Source organism: Micromesistius poutassou, assembly GCF_964030765.1.
Source record: "Micromesistius poutassou genome assembly, chromosome: 4".
Taxonomy (NCBI): domain Eukaryota; kingdom Metazoa; phylum Chordata; class Actinopteri; order Gadiformes; family Gadidae; genus Micromesistius; species Micromesistius poutassou.
In genome coordinates this window covers 787,201-797,200 of record NC_140274.1, presented here as the reverse complement: position 1 = coordinate 797,200, position 10,000 = coordinate 787,201, and the positions used below count along the sequence as shown (strand labels likewise).

At 48.2% G+C, this 10,000-nt stretch overlaps 1 protein-coding gene across 1 annotated transcript in view; it reads right to left on the bottom strand.

Moving 5' to 3' along the window:
* Positions 1-10,000, bottom strand: part of LOC311342350 (chloride channel protein 2-like) — a gene marked incomplete at its 3' end in the record, with an annotated part of 103,820 nt that overhangs the window by 51,177 nt on the left and 42,643 nt on the right.

Here is a 10,000-nt window from a genome sequence, read left to right as displayed (position 1 = left end):
AGGGAGGAGGGAGGGAGGGAGGAGGGAGGGAGGAGGGAGGGAGGGAGGGAGGAGGGAGGGAGGAGGGAGGGAAGGGGGAGGGAGGAGGGAGGAGGGAGGGAGGGAGGGAGGAGGGGGGAGGGAGGGAGGGAGGGAGGAGGGGGGAGGGAGGGAGGAGGGGGGAGGAGGGAGGGAAGTGAGGCAGGAAGGCGTCAACAGGTGAGTACAACAGTAGTACTGAACGTGTATGTCAACTCTGTTCCAAAAGGACGGTTCAAAACATTGAGGGAAGGCTCACGTTAACGCTTGACAGTTACATGGGGGGTCGGGTTAGAGAGGTCAACACGTGATGAGCGCCAAGGACCTCACTTTGGTTTAGGGACTACGGTAAATATGAAACCAGGTCTGATCTGAAACCTCATCTGATCTCTGATATGAAAGCAGTTGATACGAACAAGATATACAACGATGCTGATGGGAAAGCCGGAGCCATATTGAAATCACATTGGTTGTATTATTATTAGTGTACTTTATTTTTAATTCAACCGTGTTCACTTCTGATCATGTTCACTCCTTCCTCTCATTGTCAACAAACCAAAAGCCCCTAACCCTTTATACAGCACATATAACCGACCTGCAGCTCAGTGCTGCTTCTCCCTGCCTCGCCCTCCCTGTCCCCATAGCCACCTCCACCTCATCTGATCTCTGAGATGAACGCAGTCCAGTTGTCCTATTGAGCCCGTGGTGTGTGAGTCTCACGTTAAAGTAAACTAGCAGCGAGAGAGACTCTGCTTTTCATACATTGTTGACAGATACTTGCTGTGGTTTAAGGTGGACTCGTTTTCAAGTTACATAGGTTAATAGAAAAGTCATGCTGTTTTACAACCACTAATCAACCAACTCACATGTCCTTTCTTTCTTTTCATCCCCTCTCCAAAGAAATACATTACATTTATTGAACTGCTGTTGGCGTTTCATTTTTATGAAAAACCCAGCAAAGCCTCTTCATTCAGTGAGCAATTTTTCAAGTGCACATGCGTGGTGGAACACGTCTCCAAGTCCACAGACGCCAAAATGTACCATAGAACCACGTTGGCAGGCCGTCCGTGTCCGCTACTCGTCCGTGGAAATTTGATTATTATTTTTTTAATATATCAGGGCCTTACAATCAGCAGCTCAATTCACATTCCCAGCCAGAATCTGACGGCTGGCCAACGATTTTTGCGGTTAAAAAAGTGGGGGGGACACAAAGGGGATTTTGAAAAGAGGAGGGGACATGCCCCCCCGTCCCCAGTGGAAATGACGCCCATGATGAGCGCATTCAGAACACAGCAACCAACACATGACAGTTCAACGCTTTTAACTCATCAAACATATTATTTAGGTTTGCACATGAAGAAAGCCACTGGTCAAACAAAGCTGTGATCTGGTTGGACACAGAGGTCAAACCGAAGTAGAAGATGTTTGGACTCTACAGGGCGGAGGGTCCGAGCTGTCCCCCACGCCCAGCGCCGTGCTAGGTCGGGCTTCAGCGCTCGTCTTCAGAGGAAAAACTGACAGCAACGCTGTCAACGCCGACCCTGGGAGCTCATCCTGTGTGACGCTTGAAAGTGATGCAGTATAGCGACTGACCGCACAGCGCCACACTATGACCTCAAGAACCTCGAAACCTCCATGCACAGCGCAGCGCCAACCTTTACTCCCCGCCCCTCCAACCAGAAAGAGACCTCCAAGGTATCTTCTGAAGTGTTGTCCTCTCCACCACGTGCTGAACAGAGCCCATAACAGAGAGCTGCTGAACAGGTACAGACCTAACCCCCTAACCCTACCCTCCCCCTCTGCTCAATCAGTGGGAAACTGTTGAGCTGAGCCTAGGAAGTGTTCCAAGAAGCTGGTTGTGAAACCATGCAGCATGCACGTAGAGCAGGCCCAACACACTGCTTGTCCTGGGACCTTCAGATGAGAACCAGTGAGTGAGCGCCACTTGCCAACTGATGCTCTGCAGAACAACATGCACACAAACACACTCACACTTTGTCCCACAGACACTTCATGTTCCCGTTGACTAATGTTGACTAATTGTCAGTACAGCTCATCTATTATGCAGCTGGTTAATCAGTCTCTCTCTGCCCTCCTTATGAAGCTGTCCCCATTTCACCCTCACCTCTGCCAGATGCCACTTGGGGTTTGGAGCATGGAGTGTGTGAGTGTCAGGAGGAGGTCTGAGTGTTGACAAAGACGTGTGAGTGTGTGATTTGTATTTAGGGGCACAGTTGTCATCGGTTCACCTACACTGTCCCGGCAATTGATTGTTATTGCTGTTATTGTTGTTGTTCAGAAAGCTCTCTCTAGAGATGTGCATCAGATTCTTGTCTTGATTGTTGACATCTAAAGTGTTTGAACAACGCGCCTCAGAGCAGTACAAGGTCCAAATAAAAAGCAGATCAACTTTGAATGACTTTGTCTCCAGACCTGTGATAATGGTACCAGACCCAAGAAGCCAACTGTCTGTATACCACGCCTTGATGCTTCAACTGTAAGTAAGGAAGTGTTTGTAGGCCTGTCTCCTGTTCCAGTATTCCCTTTAACACTCAGACCTGCTCTGGCTACAGTCTGGAGCAGGCAGCCAAATGGAAACCAGAACCAACACAGTTCTTTGAATGGTCCGACCAAAATTCAAAGGACTTGTTTCAGATCCCGCTTTGAGTTCGGAAACGCAAGCATAGATTCAAACATCCGTTTAATGTCCTCTTCATTAGGGCTGGGAGCAGGAGGGAGGGCAGGAGAGGTGAATAATAAATGAGTTATACTTGCACCATTTCCAATCAACAGTGTGTCTGTCTAACATACTAACACACACACACCCTCATAAACTCATACATATCACCTTCCAGGGCTGTCAGTCCGTCAGCAGTAGTCTTTGACCTCATTTATTTTATGCGTACAATATTATGCACTGCCTATTTGTTCATGATTGTGTCCATGTTGTGTGTCATCACCGGCCATTATGATTTATTTATCCAGACCCTCTTCTGTGAGGTTAGTCAGCCTGTGTACTCTATGTGTAGGTGTTGGAATAGTTAAGCGAGTGAGTGAGAGTGTGTGTGTGTGTGTGTGTGTGTGTGTGTGTGTGCATGTGTGCGTGCATGTGTGCGTGCATGTGCTTGTGCGTGTGCGGTTAGGTTTCCAAATGCGTGAGCAGTCACTTGCTGGCTGTTTGCACATCTGTGTAATCTTGTCTTCTTAGATGCATAATTAGGTTTGCTCAGTCTGTAGAGGTATTGCAGTTATTGTCATCTCATCAGCACACACACACACACACACACATACACACACACACACACACACACACACATGCGCAGTGGAACGATTGGTGACTTTATTCTTGGTTGAATTTTCCCTCTCTCTCTCTCTCTCTCTCTCTCTCTCTCTCTCTTTCTCTCTCTCTTTCTCTCTCTCTCTCTTTCTCTCTCTCTCTCTCTCTCTCTCTCTCTCTCTCTCTCTCTCTCTCTCTCTCTCTATACTGAGGACAGCTATTGTGTGAGGCCGTGGAGCCGGATGTGTTCTGTATCCAAGGCAACCTAAATGAGCCCTGGCCAGTATGCATGCGTTATGTCCTCTCTTGCCATAGGGGCAGCGATGGAGGGATGGTGGGATCTACCAGAAAGGAACTGTCCTTATGAGGCTTTTGTCGGGATAGAAAAACAAATGGTCAGCAAAATAAAGAATATGTTGGTGTTTTTGTACTTACACGTTAATTGTGTTAATTGTGTTTGTAGCCTACACTCAGATGTATACTCATTCTTGCATGCGAGTGGCTTGAATAATAAAAAATTAAGTAGTATTAAGTAGTAGTATGCAATTATTCTAAAGAGTTCTACTCTCTGTGCGCAGCCCCGCCTTCTCCAGTGAACCACGAAAGCCCGCTCTGTGAAGACGGGGGGTTCCCCCTCGGTCTCACACAGGCAAGACGTGAAATTGCCAGGCGTGCCAAGCCGCGACCGAACCGGCTTGGCAGTGTAAAAGTGCCTACAGAGACACAGAGACATACATAAAGAGAGACAGAGAGACATACAGAGACAGAGAGAGACAGAGACGCAGAGACACAGAGACTAAGACACACAGAGAGAGAGACACAGAGACACACAGAAACACAGAGAGAGAGAGAGAGAGAGAGAGAGAGAGTCAGATAGACAGAGACACAGACACAGATACACAGACACACAGACAGAGAGACTGACACAAGACAGAGAGCCATAGAAAGAGACACAGAGAGCCAGACACAGACATCCAGACACAGAGAGCCAGAGACAGAGCCAGAATAAGAGAAGGTAAGATAAATGCACTTGTCCTGTACTGTTCAGCTAATTCAATTACCGTTAACATGCATGGCAACCTGCATAACTCAGCTCTTTCTGCTGCACCTTTAGCACACATCCACAGGGAGAGACAGAGACAGAGAGACACTCAGAGACACAGAGAGAGAGACAGAGACAGAGAGACACTCAGAGACACAGAGAGAGAGAGACAGAGACACTCAGAGACACAGAGAGAGAGAGAGACAGAGAGACAGAGACACACAGAGACAGAGAGAGAGAGACACAGAGACAGAGAAAGAGAGAGACAGAGACGATATTCAATAACTAATTAAGAATCCTGTTCCGGTGTCTTCTTTAAAGACCCTTTCTCATGAACCATCATTCCCTCTCCCTCCTGTTGATGTGTTCCTTCTGCTAATTGGTCCAAACATAAAGCGTTAGGTCAGAGTGCTGTAGGGGCCTGACGGCTGCTGCCACACGGACAGACGGGTCTCACACATCACTCTTCCCCTCTCTCACTCTTAGCATCTGTGTGTGTGTGTGTGTGTGTGTGTGTGTGTGTGTGTGTCACACACACACACACACACACACACACACACACACACAATGTTCCTTTGCGTCTTTGCCCACACCACTGCCTGCACTGAGCTGCAATGGGCATTTGTGAGCATCTTATCTGGCGCAGATAGAAAGGTTAAGCTCTGCCCCTATTCGAGGGCCAATCCATCCCACATCTCTCACATCTCTACACTGAGAGGTCGTTCTCCTCAGTGAGGGAACCATAACTAGAATCATCATTTACTCCTGAATAATCCTGACAGACTGCATCGTTATCAAGTTGTCTTCTGAACATTGCCTCTTTCACTGTCATATATAATATATATTATCTATAAATAATACATATAAGGAAACCGTTTGTTGCATTTACCAATCATGGATAGAGTAGCTAAACCTGAGACCACTTTTGTTAATCTTGAATTCAATTCACAATGAGGTTGTATTTATACCGCACACACACATCTTCTGAATCTATTGGTCACAACTCATGCACAGTGGATAGTGATTAATGAGCTGGTTTGCATGACTTGTTCACAACACACACGGATGAGACAACATACCAACATATGGTGGCATCCGCCATGACATGAGCATCAATCATCACGGAGCGGGCTCAGCCTGTGTGTTAGCATACGGCTGCACGCGGTGCTGTGTGTGTGTGTGTGTGTGTGTGTGTGTGTGTGTGTGTGTGTGTGTGTGTGTGTGTGTGTGTGTGTGTGTGTGTGTGTGTGTGTGTGTGTGTGGGGTGGTAATCACACTGGGGAAAGGTAAGGTCAATTTATTTTCTGGAAGTGAGCCTGGGAGACCAGCAGCCAATAGCACACCTGCTGCTACTGCGCTCCGTGCTCTCCGCCTCGCTCCGTCCCTCACCCTCCTCTCCTCTCCGTTTGGTTCTCTCCCGTACCTCCGCTCCTGCGCCCCTCGTTCCCCCCTCTCTCCCCCCAAGCCTGTCCTCCAATTCCACCCCCCCCCCCCCTCTCTTCCCAATCTCCTGGAGCTGCATGGTCAGCGTTTTTATTCTGCAGTCCTCTGCAGACACACAACTGCATCACATCCACTATGTGTGCCACACACACACACACATGCACACACACACACACACACAACAAAGTTGCTATCTGATGACCTGTAACACTTCCATTGTGGATTCAATAGTATTCTGCAACACGTAACAAATATGTGCAGTGAAAACACAACCCAGCCTCATGTTGGCTGTGAGAACAGAGGGATTGGAACACAGACCTCATCAATCCAGGGCCCACATCTTAACTCAATTATAGAGAGCAACACACATCTAGAGGACTCACACACACTGACACACACAAACACACAAACAGAGAGCTGGCAATGATGATGAAAACATTGATTGTGTGTGTGTGTGTGTGTGTGTGTGTGTGTGTGTGTGTGTGTGTGTGTGTGTGTGTATCATTTGTCTGTTTTCCAAGCAAGAGGCAAGACATTGATCAACACGGTCCCCAGCTCCTACAGCTTGCACTGCATAATCAGACACACACACACACACACACACACACACACACACATACCAGGCAGTTTATGACTTTCCATTAACGCCTGTGGCGAGTAGTGAAAGAGGCCGGGCTGGTGAGGTTTCTGCCAAACCAACTCATACATTACAGAGTCTGTGTGCTTCATTAATGCAGCCTGCCGGTCAGGGCTAGTGGACGCAAAATGAAGCAGCAAAAACACACATACTCCTGCGCATGCACACACACACACACACACACACAAATGTGTGTGTGTGTGGAACATTACTTGTTGAGATATTAATGATGGCATTAGTCAAACACACACACACACACACACACACACACACACACACTGAGTTTACCAAGGAGAATGGTCCTCTAGTAAGACTTCAGGAAGCTGGAACATTGCTTGTTGAGATATTAATGATGGGGATATTAATGTAGGACGTTAAGAAGCTGGCAGGGGGGCTGGGGGGGCAGGGCGGGGGGCGGGGCTGGGCGTGTGGGTCGGGGGGGGGGGGGGGGACACAGACCACTTTGTCTTTACCAGATATAAAGTCCCGAGCTGGGGCCTCCAGGACCCAAGGATACCCTGACCCTAGAGGGATAGATCACACAAACACAGTTAGACATCACTGCAGCGGAGCCACTGCACCGAGCCAGGACTGGTGTCCTCCAGAGGAGACATCACAACAACAAGAGCAGCTTCAAAGACCAGCACACAATCAGGGTGCCCTGAGGATTAACGCTGGTTAAGACCACTTGACCCCAATGAACACACGCTTAATGTCCTGTCAATGACACACTAACAAGCTCTTTGTTGAGAGCTTACGTGGAGCTTGCAATACTCTCCTATTAAAGCGTGCATCAACAACAGACAGACCCACCGCCATCCACTGCGAGGGGTGAATACTTTTCTCTCCTTGTTATGGAATTTATAGACTTACAGAAAAATGAACTTTTGAAACAGGTGTGTGTGTGTGTGGCCTGTTGGTGTGGGGTCGCACTTACAGATGATTAGAAAGGACCTACTAATGAAGAAGGAGGCGGTGGGGGGCACAGGAAATGACAGGCTGAGGAGGAGGAGGAGGAGGAGCAAGAAGGAGAAAGGAGAGATGAGAAGGAAGAAAAGGGGGAGAAGGGAGAGAAGTGGGATTAGAATGATTTACTAGCACTCTAAGCTAACAGCAAACATATCGCCCATCTATTGCTCCCTCTAATGAGGTGGAGGAAGCAGAGGCAAGAACCGAGGGGCAAACTGAAATAAGAAGGACATCAATAGGCACTGTGGTCCAATGTGTCCTCTGTTTTTACGAGCGAGGCAGGGACCCGGCCATAAAGCGTGCGCTGAGATCACCCCAACACACAACATAAAGAACAGAATAACGATGTGTTAATAAAAGTGTCTGGGCACTGCCAGGTTATGGCTAGAAATTCAGACAATAATCTATTTTTAATATTGCCACTGAACTAAGCATTGCACAAGGTGCATGAAGAGGTCAAAGAGCTGACCCCAGTGGAGGAGGACAGAGGGACCACTGACATCATCTCCGGCCAACGCGTTCCCTGATTGGCACAGATTTGAGCAAAATGATGTCACTCTTCCCACCATGCTCACCCAGTGTCCTGACCCAGTGCTGAGCCCATCCTACCTTATACATTATGTATATGGAAGATTACATCAGCTGGCAGTATACAGTACCACTGCAGAGCACACACACACACACACACACACACACACACACACACACACACGTCCAATAAGGACGTCAAACTTTTGCGCGACATTTTCTTCAATAAATGAAGCTTTCGCCGTTGTCCAGAAATACCTCGTGGGTACTGTGTTTGTTTGTTATTATCCCCCTGTCGCACGGAAGGGACGATTCTGTCGACCAATCAACAGACGGCGTGTGTAGCTCGAACTTGCCGGGACCCTTTCAGGCTCTCAGTACCTCAACGGAGGAGCACTGTGAGACGAGAACGGCTCAATACGGCTCTGTCCGGGTCACGCCCACTTTTGGCGGTGGAAACGCGACCCGCACCTTAGCAGACTGAACCAACTCGCACCCGCCGGTGGAAATGCGCCATAATAAGCAGAGGTTGTGAACCGTTGACGTCTACAATCATGCTGTTTATTGTGGGCTCAGCAGCCATCAATCATTAGGTTCCTCTGGGCCGGTAAGCCTGTTTTCCAACCTGAACATCCCTCCTCTAGAAGTCTCCTATTTGTGTGAGATTTAAGCCGTTTTCACATATGTCCTCCGTCTTTTCTCCGCATTTGTAGAGCAGGAGGTTCGACTGTGAGGGTCATTCACACTGACACTTGAGATCAGTGTCAGTAGAATCTCCTTCTGCTTGCAAGGGGCAGCATATGACGTAGGGTCGAGGTTTGTTTTGGTTTGACCAACATCTTAAATGTTGCTGCAGCGATGCATATATTCCGTTGCATCCACAACATCCACATCGATCGATGAAAGAGTGGAGCATGAGTTAGAGACAAATAGAAGAAACGACGAACAAGAAAGGCGTTGCGAACGACTGCGTTACCGGAGGAAGAGAGTCTTTTTTGGCTTAATTTCACAGGACGGGACCCTATAATGTTCAGCTAACTGTTGTCAATAATAATTGTTACAAAAGTAGCATATGTGTGCTCGCGGGAATGGCAGTGTGTGTGTGTGTGTGTGTGTGTGTGTGTGAGTGGACGAGCGAGGAGAGCGAGTGGTAGCGCGTGTCAGTTTAGTGAAGTAATGAACAAGTCTGGTTGTGTCTGTGCCAACGTGTAAAGTTAGTGAAACTAAGAATAAAGTACCCAGCCTGTCAAGAATCGGTGGCCGCTTCATTCCGACCATATTCTGACCTATAAGCAGACCCACTGCCGTTACCCCCGAGAGAACATCGGCCCTGGAGGGAACGTCTCCCCTGTCTGGGAGCCGACAGCAGGAAAGGTGGAACATAATAATAAAAAAACATTTTCTATATACGCGTGCAGCTGTGAACTCATGTATTGTAATTTATTGTATGATGTGTACTTTGAGGGTCACGATAAGACCGATCATTTAGCGTTCATCACGAATGACTCAGTGAAGCAGTGCCACATTTAAATAACGTAGACCGAAGCGTCATCAACACGCCCACTCAACTGGTGTGAAATGCCGACATCCTACTGCTCATTCACATATAAGGTAATTAGCATTTCTGCCAGCTAAAATACTACCTCAGGGGTAGTCTTTTTTCAGGAGGTCCAACGTCAGGATAAGTCATTCACATATACGGCCCGTCGGGAGAATAGCAGGAGAATAGACGGTTGTACGTCCATATGTGAAAGCAGCTTAAGTAACCTTAGGGGCCCATCGTAGGACAAACACAGGCTCACCCTGACCCTCCACATGGGTCTGTATAGTCCATGTACCAGGGCCTGGCCAGTGGACTAACCTCCACATGGGTCTGTATAGTCCATGTACCAGGGCCTGGCCAGTGGACTAACCTCCACATGGGTCTGTATAGTCCATGTACCAGGGCCTGGCCAGTGGACTAACCTCCACATGGGTCTGTATAGTCCATGTACCAGGGCCTGGCCAGTGGACTAACCTCCACATGGGTCTGTATAGTCCATGTACCAGGGCCTGGCCAGTGGACTAACCTCCACATGGGTCTGTA